The following is a 13841-nucleotide window of genomic DNA, read 5'->3' as shown; positions in this document are numbered from 1 at the left end:
AGGGGGGGTACCCTGAGTGGGACTCAAACCCTGGTCCCTGTGACTGTCATTCCAAAACCATTTTACTGTCACAATCCTCGCTATATGAGCCATGATACAATTCCTACCAAGTGGGTTAACCCTATTGGCCTGATGCATAGGGTGTTTGCTTTTCACGCTAGTGACCGGGTTTCACTTCCTTGTCCTGCTGTTTGCTACATTAGTGTCAGAATTGGGAATACCAAGAGGCTAAAATCTCTTGGTGAGGCCGCTAGGTCTTGTACAAAGTTTTTTTTGTATTAATTAAAGGGGTAAAACTTTTATTATATTTTTTACGCGTCACGTAAAAAAATTAATACATCCATTATTCAGGTAATTACATTTGTATGGCCTTGGGGACAATACTATTATCCTACCTAGACTAGCCTACAACACCATAATGCAATGAATATTACATTATTGTTTTCAAGTGAGTACAATTGAGTACAATTCTACTCTAGGCTGTAAACTGCAGTGAAAATGTCATTTGAATAATGGCGCAAAAGCCCTGTTATTTCAATGTTTCATTCCATTTGGATCAGTTGTGGGTCTACTCTCGACAGATCATAAGGTCTACAAAGGCACCGTACAGGACAGTCTGACTGTATTATTACTTCTGATACTGATGCGCTGTCTGTTGCCGATCATCATTCTCCCAGCAGGCCCACTTATTCAGGAAAGTTTAACGTGCGTTCTGCCTCCTTTCCGATCCGAGCAGCTATTCCTCGAACGCTTCAATATAGGCTAAATATTTGTAATTTAACTTTTTAAATGTATTACCTTTTATGTGTGGCATAAACACAACCAGTCACAATGTTTTAATCTGATTAGGCTACTTCAAAAGTCTCCTGTAGGCTACCTGCGCATGTTCATCCACTCCACTCTAATATAATTCCAGCGTCCAAACTGCACCGGCCATTTGATCTGTTACAAAACACCAAAAAGTTTCATGACATTCGGAGATTGTCAAGCCAAGCCACCGACACTGAATAGGATGGGATGTATTTTCAGTTTGTCGAGATTTACATACTCTATTTGATTTTGGTGTTGAAAAAGCAAACCATATGCAAATTTGTTGCATATATTATATATAATTATAAATATAGCATCAAAATATTGAAAATCTGATTCCCCCTAGCTGATCATTGTCTGCAGCCGGCTCTGATCGAGTCAGGCAGGGAGAGTGAGCTTGTGAACCCTCAACCTTCTGGCCTGTAGCCCTGCGTGGCATCGACTGTGCCACAAAACCATGCTGAAGTGGTCAAGTCAATATCCATGTTTATAAACACAGGGTTGCTACAGTTATTGTTATTTATGGTGGTAATCATTCTTTTTTAGTTAATTTTCTGAGGGGGGAGGATGTGCAAATACATTTTGAACTGTCCCTAAAGGCATCGCAATGGTCAGCTTATTTCACAGTACAGCTGAGCACAGCACATCGGCTCTAAGTGACAGAGTAATTCAGTCATTCACCCAGCATCTAGAGTAGTGTAACATAACCACCTTTGTCAGTAAACTCCTTGCCTTGGGACTGTGGTTAGTGTGCGGTAACGGTGCGTGGGTAAAATCACTGCAGAAGCCAAGACAGAATTATTTCCCATACTACAACCTATGTGTTGTGATAATTGCGTTGTTTGCTCTATAACCTGTTAGTTCATATGCCTTGTGACCGTGATATATAGGCCTAAAGGCCGAGACAATAAGAAGACACAGTGGCAGAATAAATTCAACCACACCTTTGTTTCATCACAAAACCAGAGAGCAACCTCTGTCCGGTGAAGTCCACAAAACATATTGCATGTAGCAAACAGTTACATGACCTACAGCATGGTCAAGCAAGTTAATGTTTCCGACATTTTCGGCCTACTAAACAACTATTGATTTAGAACCACGGAGAGTTACCGCAAGTCGCAAAGAAAACAGGAGCTGCCTCCACTATTCCAGTAACATTACTGCCTGCTGCAGTATAGTGTGATTGTATGACATTGCTGCTTCTAAGTGACAGAGTTGAGGGTGAAGCGGAGCAGATTCAGTTTGACTTCTGAAAAACAAACAAAAAAACGGAAAACCTCCGTAAAGCCTTTATTTATCCAAAAGTGAAACCCACGAGAATTGACAGATGCACAGAGCGGTTCCCTTTGTGTTAGAACTGGCAGTAGGTGTGTGAGGGAGACAGAGTCAGGCTTGGTAGGTTTGTGGAAAGTATAGAAAGTATGGTTGAGAGGTGAGAGGCGAGTGAGATGGAGGAACCACATGAGACACTCCAGATAGAGAATCATGAGTCACACGTTTTAGAGAAGGAGGAGGAGAGTTAAGTCCAGTAAAGAAACCGAATACGGACCCAGATGTGTTAGACACCGATTCATCTTTCTACCCCCTTGACCTTGAGCTAGACCAGTCATGACCTCAGAGGCAGCTAGGGTGTGCTGTGGCTAGGCCCCTCACCAGCATTGGCTAAAAGATGTGTGAACATACAGTTTGTGGTGGCTTTTTTTTAACAGATTGACATTGCACATAAATTAAAAATATGTGTTACTGGGTGTTGAGGTGGGATTTTTTTATTGCACATCTGGAACATCCTGCCTATTCCTTGACTGCATGATCAAACTAGATGGTTGGTTGTTATTGAAACCCTATTCTTAATACAACCCTTTTGCTTCACCAACAACATGCTCTGTCAAATACATACTGTTGGTAGAAGTTTGGGAAGCCTTTTTAGAACAAAATGCCCAATTTAGAGGTTTTATATTTTTCAAATGGTGAATGAAGCACAGAAAGTTATAGTTTTACAATGTCTTATGGAAATAGTATTTTAGTTTTTAATGAATTTAACTAAATGCTACTTGCTGCTGCTTTTTTGTTTTCAGGCATTTTATGCTGCTTTCAGGACTAGCCAAGTGGTGTACATATGAAGCAAAAGTGACAAAGATATCCAAGTTTGGCAAACTGTGTTTGATATATACAATTTATATATAACTTTTGAATGGGTGCCATGTTGGAACCAAACGTCACAAGACAAACAACACTCAAATTACAATGTTGTTGTGGAATATTTGGTTCAAACATGGAGGACAGTTTGCCAAACTCTGTGCTATGGCTGCAAGATGGTTTGTGAGAAGCAAAATGGTCAGTGTGGACGAGGGAGGTTTTGGATCCTGAGGAGTAGTTTTGACTCCGGCAGTCAGACATGATGCTTCAGCCTCACTATGAGAACATTGATACTATTACTATGACTGAAGAACTGTTGAATAATTTATTTTATGATGCAAGAGACTAAATTAAGGTGCAAAACTAGGGCAACGCTTATTGTGACAAAAGGGATTGATAGTCGAGAGAAATTATATATTGTCTGCTGGTGGCAACATCTACACATAAAGGGAAATAAATAGTACAGTATTTTTATTTGAACATGGGCAGATGTGTCACCAAGACATCCCTCTTTTGCCACAAACTTCATGGACCCCCTTCACACCTGGTAGATTTCTATTGTAAGGATTTCAGATTGTCTTCATACAGCTTGTTGCCTTTTATTCAAATATGACCTGTCAATAAACATTGTGATTGCCAAATGTTTCATGTCAACTTTCTTACATTTACAATTTAGTCTTTTAGCAGACGCTCTTATCCAGAGCGACTTACAGTTTAGTGAGTGCATACATTTTTTTTGTTTCATACTGGCCCCCCGTACTTTACATTTACGTTATTTAGCAGATGCTCTTATCCAGAGCGACTTACAGTTAATGCATACATCATTCTTTTTTATTTTCATACTGGCCCCCCGTGGGAATCGAACCCACAACCCTGGCGTTGCAACCGCCATGCTCTACCAACTGAGCTACCTCCCTGCCGGCCATCCCCTCCCCTACCCTGGACGACGCTGGGCCAATTGTGCGCCGCCCCGTTGGTCTCCCGGTTGCGGCCGGCTACAGCAGAGCCTGGATTCGAACCAGGATCTCTAGTGGCACAGCTAGCACTGCGATGCAGTGCCTTAGACCACTGCGCCACTCGGGAGGTTACTTCAAAAACATAAAAATAAACTTTATTAATTGCATCAATGCTATCCAGTATTTTATAAAAAAAGTATGTGTAGAAGTAAGACAACAGTTTTGAGCCGACTTCGCCCTGGGCTTTGAATGGGGCAGCCCGGTTCCAAAACAAATGCAATCAACTTTCACCGGGTGAAAAACACGCCTATACTGGCGCCCGGGCGGCAATTTGTATCGGCATTAGCGCAGTATAAATAATCCCAAATCTAGCTCCAAATCGGCGTCAATTTGAAAAAACAAAAAAGTAGATTGCTGATTTACTGGCACATTAAACCATGTTTTACATTTGACATTTAAGTCATTTAGCAGATGCTCTTATCCAGAGCGACTTACAAATTGGTGCATTCAACTTAGGATAGCCAGTGGGACAACCACCCTTTTTTTTTGTGGGGGAGGGGGGGTTCCTCTCTCTCGCCGACTCCCTCTCTCTCGCCGACTCCCTCTCTCTCGCCCACTCCCTCTCGTAACTCCTATTCCACCTCTCTTGGTGGTACTCCCTTTCTCCATCTCGGTCATCTCCTTCCTCTACTCCCCCACTCAGTCTCTCAATTCAATTCCGAGGGGATTTATTGGCATGGGAAACATGCGTTTACATTGCCAAAGCAAGTGGAATAAACAATAAACACAATAGAGAGGACACGAAACAACATCAACAAAATAATAGTCAAATGTAACTGTAAATATTGGACTCAAAAAGGTTTAAAAAAGATACATGTCAAATGTTATATTATCAGCTAGTGTTTTAGCAATTTTCAAATTCTTTGTGGGTCTGTGTGATCTGTGGGAAATAATGTGGTCATACATTCAGCAGGAGGTTAGGAAGTGCAGCTCAGTTTCCATCTCATTTTGTGGGCAGTGGGCATATAGCCTGTCTTCTCTCGAGAGCCAGGTCTGCCTATGGCGGCCTCTCTCTATAGCAAGGCTATGCTCACTGAGTCTGTACATAGATTTTCTTAATTTTGGGTCAGTCACGGTGGTTAGTTATTCTGCCACTGTGTACTCTCTGTTTAGGGCTAGACGGCATTCCAATTTGCTCTGTTTTTTGGTTGATTCTTTCCAGTGTGTCAAATAGTTCTCTTTTGCTTTCTCATAATTTTGTTGGGTCTAATTGTGTTGCTGTCCTGGGGCTCTGTGGGGTCTGTTTGTGTTTGTGAAAAGAGCCCCAGAACCAGCTGGCTGAGGGGACTCTTCTCTAGGTTCATCTCTATGTAGGTGAGGGCTTTGTGGTGGAATGTGTGGGCATCGCTTCCTTTTAGGTGGTTGTAGAATTTAATAGCTATTTTCTGGACTTTGATAACTAGCGGGTATAGTCCTAATTCTGCTCTGCATGCATTGTTTTGGGATTTGCGTTGTCCACTAAGTATATTTTTGCATAATTCTGCATGCAGTCTCAATTGGGTGTTTGTCCCATTTTGGGAATTGTTGGTTGGTGAGTGGACCACATACCTCAAAACCATAGAGGGCAATGGGTTCTATAACCAATTGAAGTACTTTTAGCCAGATCCTAATTGGGATGTTGAGTTTTATGTTCCTTTTGATGACATAGAAGGCCATGTCTCTTGCCATGTCTCTTAGATCGTTCACAGTCTTGTGGAAGTTACCTGTGGTGTTGATGTTTAAGCCGAGGTAGGTATAGTTCTTTGTGTGCTCTAGGGCAACGGTGTCGAGATGGAATTTGTATTTGTGGTCCTGGCTACGTGACCTTTTTTGGAACACCGTTATTTTTTGTCTTACAGAGATTCACTGTCAGGGCCCAAGTCTGACAGAATCTGTGTAGAAGATCTAGGTGCTGCTGTTGGCCCTCCTTGGTTGGGGACAGAAACACCAGATAATCTGCAAACAGTAGACATTTGATTTCCGAGTCCAGTAGGGTGAAGTCAGGTGATGCAGACTGTTCTAGTGCCCTCACCAATTAATTGATATATACGTTGAAGAGGGTGGGGCTCAAGCTGCATCCCTCTCTCATCCCACAGCCCTGAGGAAAGAAATCTGTGTGTTTATTGCCAATTTTAACTGCACATTTGTTGTTTGTGTACATTGATTTTATGTCATATGTTTTTCCCCCAACACTGCTTTCTATCAATTTGTATAGCAGACCCTAATGGCAAATTGAGTCAAAAGCTTTTTTGAAATCAACGAAGCATGAGAAGACTGCTTTTGTTTTGTTTTGTTTTGTTTGTTTGTGCAGGGTGTATACGTGGTTTGTCGTATGGTATTTTTGTAAGAAGCCAATTTGACATTTGCTCAGGACATTGTTTTCAATGAGGAAATCTGCTGTTGATGATACTGCAGAGGATACTCCACCGTAATTATTGGGGTCAAATTTGTCTCCGCTTTTGTGGATTGGGGTGATCAGTCCTTGGTTCCAAATATTGGGGAAGATGCCAGAGTTTAGGATGATGTTAAAGAGTTTAAATATAGCCAATTGGAATTTGTGGTCTGTATGTTTTATAATTTAATTTAGCATACCATCAACACCACAGGCCTTTTTGGGTTGAAGGGTTTGTATTTTGTCCTGTAGTTCATTCAATGTAACTGGAGAATCCAGTGGGTTCTGGTAATCTTCAATAGCTGATTGTAAGATTTGTAGTTGATCATGTACAGTGGAGAGAACAAGTATTTGATACACTGCCGATTTTGCAGGTTTTCCTACTTACAAAGCATGTAGAGGTCTGTAATTTTTATCATAGGTACACTTCAACTGTGAGAGACGGAATCTAAAACAAAAATCCAGAAAATCACATTGTATGTAATTAATTTGCATTTTATTGCATGACATAAGTATTTGATCACCTACCAACCAGTAAGAATTCCGTCTCTCACAGACCTGTTAGTTTTTCTTTAAGAAGCCCTCCTGTTCTCCACTCATTACCTGTATTAACTGCACCTGTTTGAACTCGTTACCTGTATAAAAGACACCTGTCCACACACCTGTCCAATCAAACAACTGTCTAAAAGGGATTGGATTTGTTGTTGGTATGTTTCTAAACTAGTTTCCTTCCATCTATAGCATTTCTTATTAGTATGCATTTTGTTCTTAATAATATGCAGTTTGTTCGGCTTTGATGCCTCATGATTGATAATTGCTCTGTTCAAGTACCCTGTGATTTTGCTGTGATCTGATAGGGGTGTCAGATCACAGGGATGTAGCTCAGTTGATAGAGCATGGCGTTTGCAACGCCAGGGTTGTGGGTTCGATTCCCACGGGGGGCCAGTATAAAAAAAAAAAAATGTATTCACTAACTGTAAGTCGCTCTGGATAAGAGCGTCTGCTAAATGACTAAAATGTAAAAATGTAAATGTAATAGAGAGAGAACTGCGTTCAACATGGAGAGGGAGACAAATATTTTAGTTTCTAGGTTAGGGCCCTTCATTTGGAATAAATCTAACAAATATGAGTTGTTAGAATATATAAAGGGTAACAGTTCCTATGAAGTACATATTATAATTATTATAATAAGCTTCATAATGCCTTATAATACACTTATGTGTTATAACACTGATTATAAGTGACTGTGAATACTCTGAGAGACTCTGGGTTGAGGTCTATGATAATGTAATCTACAGTATTACTGCCAAGGGATGAGCTGTCCCCTCGAAGCCTACCATTGACTGTACAGACTCAGCGTGCGACAGAGTTGCAAGAGTTGTGACCTATTTTTGATAGTTGTTTTGTCGTAGTTGTGCCTAGGGGGGCATATTTGGTAGGGAATGCCGTTACCTCCAGGTAGGTTTGTCCCCCTGTGAGCTGAGAATGTTGGGTTCTTGTCCAGTTCTGGCGCTCTCTCACAGCTCGAGGACCTATCTCTGTCCCTATCTCTGTATAGCGCTCCTCCCTCTCTCCTCCTTCTCTCTCCCACCCCATTCCTAATTCATGGTGGCAGGAAGGTATGATGGGTTTGCGGAAGGGTCTGTCCTTCCCACCGAACTGCATCTGACCAGACTCCTTCTTGCCCCCCTGCCCATCTGCCCAGCCGATGAGCTATCCATCCCTTCGGGGTCTTCTCCTGCCCGAAGTCCACAAACAATTCACTTTGGTCCACCACTAGTTTGTTGGCGTCTCGACTTGCCCTGACCACGGACCGCTCCTCTTTGTATTCATCGAAGGCATAGCCCTTTGAGAACCTAGTCACTCTGTCCCTCACCAGGTGCATGTCCCCGTATTTAGAGAACACTTAATTCAGCTTCTCCTCCGTTGTTTGAGGGTTCAAGCAGGCCATGAACAGAGCAGGTCCCACACCAAGTCTTTGTTGGGTTTGTAGGGGGCGACCATGACCCTCCAGATGGCCTGGTCATGCGGCTCCACGTCGGTGCCATCGATGCTGCCTGCCTTGCGAAGGTGACGGTCGTAGACTTTTGGCACTGGACTCCAGTGATTCATTACTCTCTCTGACACTAATCAATGTGGCGACAGAAACAAATAGCTATAAAAAATTAACAATTAATAACCTTCACAGAATGTAATCACGTATCTGAGAATGTATATTTGTTAGATATACAGATTATTTTTAGGTGGGCCATGGTCATTACTCACGAGTCGTTGCTGCAAGCAAAGATTATGGATATACTAACAAGATACTCCGCCCTAACATTGGAAGTCATCCACAAAGCGTCTCGGTGGCAGTGGCGATTTTAGCATGTAAATCTTGGTGGAGCAAACTAAAAAAATGCTTTGGTTGATGCATGCAAGCAAAGCCACAACACTAAACAATACATTAATTGCACTATAATGGTGACAAACGGTGCCCACAAACTGTTAGGGCCTACATAAAGCTGTCCCAACAGCAGTTTCACACCTTACCACTGCTACACCTGGCTATCAGCGGAGCCTTGTCTGGCAGCGAAACAGTTCATTCAGCCTCATTTACTGCCTTTTAAAAAGACATAGCTGATATGGCTGACTTGCTTAAACAAATGTGTTTTCTACTGACAATTGAGATGTACAAACTATGGCATAAGGGGACGACAAGCGGATAAGAGGCAATCTGTAGTTTCAATTAAGACATTAGTAGCGAGCTTGGACGGACGTAGTCAATATAACTATTTGTTCAGCACTTTTGAAATGTATAGTGACAGAACTCAGAACATGGGCCGTTCTTACAGTATTCTCCCTGTACACCAAGTCAGAACCGTAGGATAATAAAGGGGGAATATAAACAGACAATGAAAGCTCTTACAATATTCGATGATTACATTCCTCTAAAACAGGCACCACAAAGTCAGAACAGTAGGTGAAATTAAGAGGGGAAAAGGGACCAAATTATTAGGGTGAGGCACATGGGCTACTAACAGCTTACTACACAACATACACTTAGTGTTACTTTCTTAGCTACAGTATACAGTGGGGAAAAAAAGTATTTAGTCAGCCACCAATTGTGCAAGTTCTCCCACTTAAAAAGATGAGAGAGGCCTGTAATTTTCATCATAGGTACACGTCAACTATGACAGACAAAATGAGGAAAAAAAATCCAGAAAATCACATTGTAGGATTTTTAATGAATTAATTTGCAAATTATGGTGGAAAATAAGTATTTGGTCAATAACAAAAGTTTCTCAATACTTTGTTATATACCCTTTGTTGGCAATGATTGGTCAAACGTTTTCTGTAAGTCTTCACAAGGTTTTCAACACACTGTTGATGGTATTTTGGCCCATTCCTCCATGCAGATCTCCTCTATAGCAGTGATGTTTTGGGGCTGTCGCTGGGCAACACGGACTTTCAACTCCCTCCAAAGATTTTCTATGGTGTTGAGATCTGGAGACTGGCTAGGTCACTCCAGGACCTTGAAATGCTTCTTACGAAGCCACTCCTTCGTTGCCCAGGCGGTGTGTTTGTGATCATTGTCATGCTGAAAGACCCAGCCACGTTTCATCTTCAATGCCCTTGCTGATGGAAGGAGGTTTTCACTCAAAATCTCACGATACATGGCCCCATTCATTCTTTCCTTTACACGGATCAGTCGTCCTGGTCCCTTTGCAGAAAAACAGGCCCAAAGCATGATGTTTCCACCCCCATGCTTCACAGTAGGTATGGTGTTCATTGGATGCAACTCAGCATTCTTTGTCCTCCAAACACGACGAGTTGAGTTTTTACCAAAAAGTTCTATTTTGGTTTCATCGGACCATATGACATTCTCCCAATCCTCTTCTGGATCATCCAAATGCACTCTAGCAAACTTCAGACAGGCCTGGACATGTACTGGCTTAAGCAGGGGGACACGTCTCGCACTGCAGGATTTGAGTCCCTGGCGTCGTAGTGTGTTACTGATGGTCGGCTTTGTTACTTGGGTCCCAGCTCTCTGCAGGTCATTCACTAGGTCCCCCGTGTGGTTCTGGGATTTTTGCTCACCGTTCTTGTGATCATTTTGACCCCACGGGGTGAGATCTTGCGTGGAGTCCCAGATCGAGGGAGATTATCAGTGGTCTTGTATGTCTTCCATTTCCTAATAATTGCTCCCACAGTTGATTTCTTCAAACCAAGCTGCTTACCTATTGCAGATTCAGTCTTCCCAGCCTGGTGCAGGTCTACAACTTTGTTTCTGGTGTCCTTTGACAGCTATTTGGTCTTGGCCATAGTGGAGTTTGGAGTGTGACTGTTTGAGGTTGTGGACAGGTGTCTTTTATACTGATAACAAGTTCAAACAGGTGCCATTAATACAGGTAGCGAGTGTAGGACAGAGGAGCCTCTTAAATAAGAAGTTACAGGTCTGTGAGAGACAGAAATCTTGCTTGTTTGTAGGTGACCAAATACTTATTTTCCACCATAATTTGCAAATAAATTCATTAAAAATCCTACAATGTGATTTTCTGGATTTTTTTTCTAAATTTGTCTGTCATAGTTGACGTGTACCTATGATGAAAATTACAGGCCTCTCTCATCTTTTTAAGTGGGAGAACTTGCACAATTGGTGGCTGACTAAATACTTTTTTTCCCCACTGTACATATCTCCCTGGCATATTACATAATTTATGCAGCAGCATACAACACATTTTTGGACTCACCTTGTTGTACTGTGCTCACTTGAACAGGAAGGTGGTGTGGCGGTCCTTCGTGGGCAAATTTTGTCATCAACGTCTGGTATTCTCTGGATTTATGGTGCTTTAAAGACAACTGGGAACTCTGAAAAAAACAAGGTCGATTCATGATGTCAGTGATCTTCAGATCGGAGCTCTAGAAAGAGGCCCGAGTTCCCGATTTACAATTCTGAGTTGGATGACTGTTCAAAACTTGTTTTCCCAGTCTGAGCTTGTTTTTTTCCCCGAGTTCCCAGTTGTCTTGACCTCACTGAAGTCAGATTTCCCAGTTCCGAGTTTCCAGTTGTTTTGAGCGTGACAGAAGTCATGCTTAAACTCCGTTGTGTCCTCCTCCCAGAGTGCGAAGAGCCTTGGCGTGACCCTGGACAACACCCTGTCGTTCTCCGCTAACATCAAGGCGGTGACCCGATCCTGTAGGTTCATGCTCTACAACATTCGGAGAGTACGACCCTGCCTTACACAGGAAGCGGCACAGGTCCTAATCCAGGCACTTGTCATCTCCCGTCTGGATTACTGCAACTCGCTGTTGGCTGGGCTCCCTGCCTGTGCCATTAAACCCCTACAACTCATCCAGAATGCCGCAGCCCGTCTGGTGTTCAACCTTCCCAAGTTCTCTCATGTCACCCCGCTCCTCCGCACACTCCACTGGCTTCCAGTTGAAGCTCGCATCTGCTACAAGACCATGGTGCTTGCCTATGGAGCTGTGAGGGGAACGGCACCTCCGTACCTTCAGGCTCTGATCAGTCCCTACACCCAAACGAGGGCATTGCGTTCATCCACCTCTGGCCTGCTGGCTCCCCTACCTCTGCGGAAGCATAGTTCCCGCTCAGCCCAGTCAAAACTGTTCGCTGCTCTGGCACCCCAATGGTGGAACAAGCTCCCTCACGACGCCAGGACAGTGGAGTCACTCACCACCTTCCGGAGACATTTGAAACCCCACCTCTTTAAGGAATACCTGGGATAGGATAAAGTAATCCTTCTACCCCCCCTTACCCCAACCCAAACCCCCAACCCCCCCAAAAAAAAAACATTGTAAAGTGGTGATCCCACTGGCTATAAGGTGAATGCACCTATTTGTAAGTCGCTCTGGATAAGAGTGTCTGCTAAATGACGTAAATGTAAATGTAATGCTGGATTGACAGCATGGCCAATGTTGAATGTTTATCCTTTTCAACTTGGAAAAGAGACCCTTAAACCCAGAGTTTGGACCACACATCCACTCCACTGAATAGCAGGCTAGAGATTGCTTTGCAATGCTTGCAGTTAGCCACTGATTTCTTCCAAACCGATCATTGTTGAATTTGCGATTTCCAACTTGTTGTGTAATGTTTATGTTCAATGGCCGATGAGCACCGATACGTTTGATCTATAATTTCACTTCATTATTTCTCTTCATATGACAAGGATTAAAAAGGATTTGCCAGTAGATTGTTGACTTGATTCATGATGATGACTGCTAGCTAAGATTTTGAAAGTATGATGTTGACCTGATCAGTCCAATTAAAGCTACTATAGATATAACCACATCATTTTATCTGTGGCCAATGACCTTGAGCCTGCTTGGATGAGCACTTCTAATGTAACTCTATGGCAGCACCCAAGGGGCTAGAATTTAAGCTCTACCCTTAGATTTGGTGGTGACATAGTGTCCCCACGAGTGACAGAACACTGAGCCAATCACGGTGCAACTAGAGAACATTACCAACCCCTACGCTCCGTATTTTCCGCTGGCTGCTCCACCACCACAGAAAGCACTGAGCTAGGCTGAAACACCTGCATTTTGGAGCTGCCTTACTCAAGAAAGCAGAAAAGAGACCAAGTTTGTATGCAGCTTTATTAACATAATTATTATTTTTACATTGTTTGCAAACTGATATATGACACATATTAATGACAAAATAACATGCAAAACAGGCAACCCCCCAAAATAAAGTTAAAATGGTGGGGCTCAAAACAGGTGGGGCTCTGCCCCTCCTGCCCTGAATGAGGGGTCGCCACTGCATGGCAGGCTGTTAAGCTCCATATTCCTCTCTTTGGATTGGTGGATACATCTCATTATTTTAATAATTTTTGAATATTCGATGAGGGTTGTTGACGTCAAAAGGCTGTATTCAATGGAGAGACACTATGCTACTAGCCTCATGTCATGAATATGCATAGCAATCTCGAGACAACTCCTATGTTTTTTCACAAAGTATTATTCAATCAAATTAACTTCACGTAGCAAATAAGCCATTCAATTTTTTGTTTGACCAAATTCGACACTCATTGAACTCATACAAACACTCGCTTGGTGAACGAAAGAAACAAAACAACGCCACCTGCTGGAGAAGACAGATTTTGGGCTCAGTTGGGCCTCGCTTCGCTTCTTCCTTTCTGCTGCAAGTCGGGATCGGATTCAAAACAAACAAGTGCACATCACTAAAAACAGTCCGTGTGGGAAATGTTTAATTCAGAATGTTCCGTTTGGAAATGTGTCTCACTAAATCCGGTCCTTCCGTACACGTTGCTTTTAAACAGAAACAGCTGTATCTGTACTTTCATCAAACCGTGCATTTATAAAGCCTTTTACATCAATGTGTTTCAGGGCAGGGGCCAACCTCATGCAATCATCATATTAAATATCAGAGGGGATCTGATGCTCTCTGAACTCTCAGGACAGTAGTTACACAAATCATCAATCCATGATCCTCAAATTCAGCTTTGTAGTCAGCAAGGTGTTTAAATGCAAAGATAAGAGTC

General features: G+C 42.6%; 1 pseudogene; it reads right to left on the bottom strand.

Annotated features, from left to right (window-relative positions):
- Positions 1 to 873: 873 nt before the first annotated feature.
- On the bottom strand, positions 874 to 8445 carry LOC121583543 (annotated as a pseudogene).
- Between the last annotated feature and the right edge of the window lie 5396 nt (positions 8446 to 13841).

This window comes from Coregonus clupeaformis, chromosome 15 (assembly GCF_020615455.1).
Source record: "Coregonus clupeaformis isolate EN_2021a chromosome 15, ASM2061545v1, whole genome shotgun sequence".
NCBI classification, from domain to species: Eukaryota; Metazoa; Chordata; class Actinopteri; order Salmoniformes; family Salmonidae; genus Coregonus; species Coregonus clupeaformis.
This window is presented reverse-complemented; position numbering and strand designations above follow the sequence as displayed.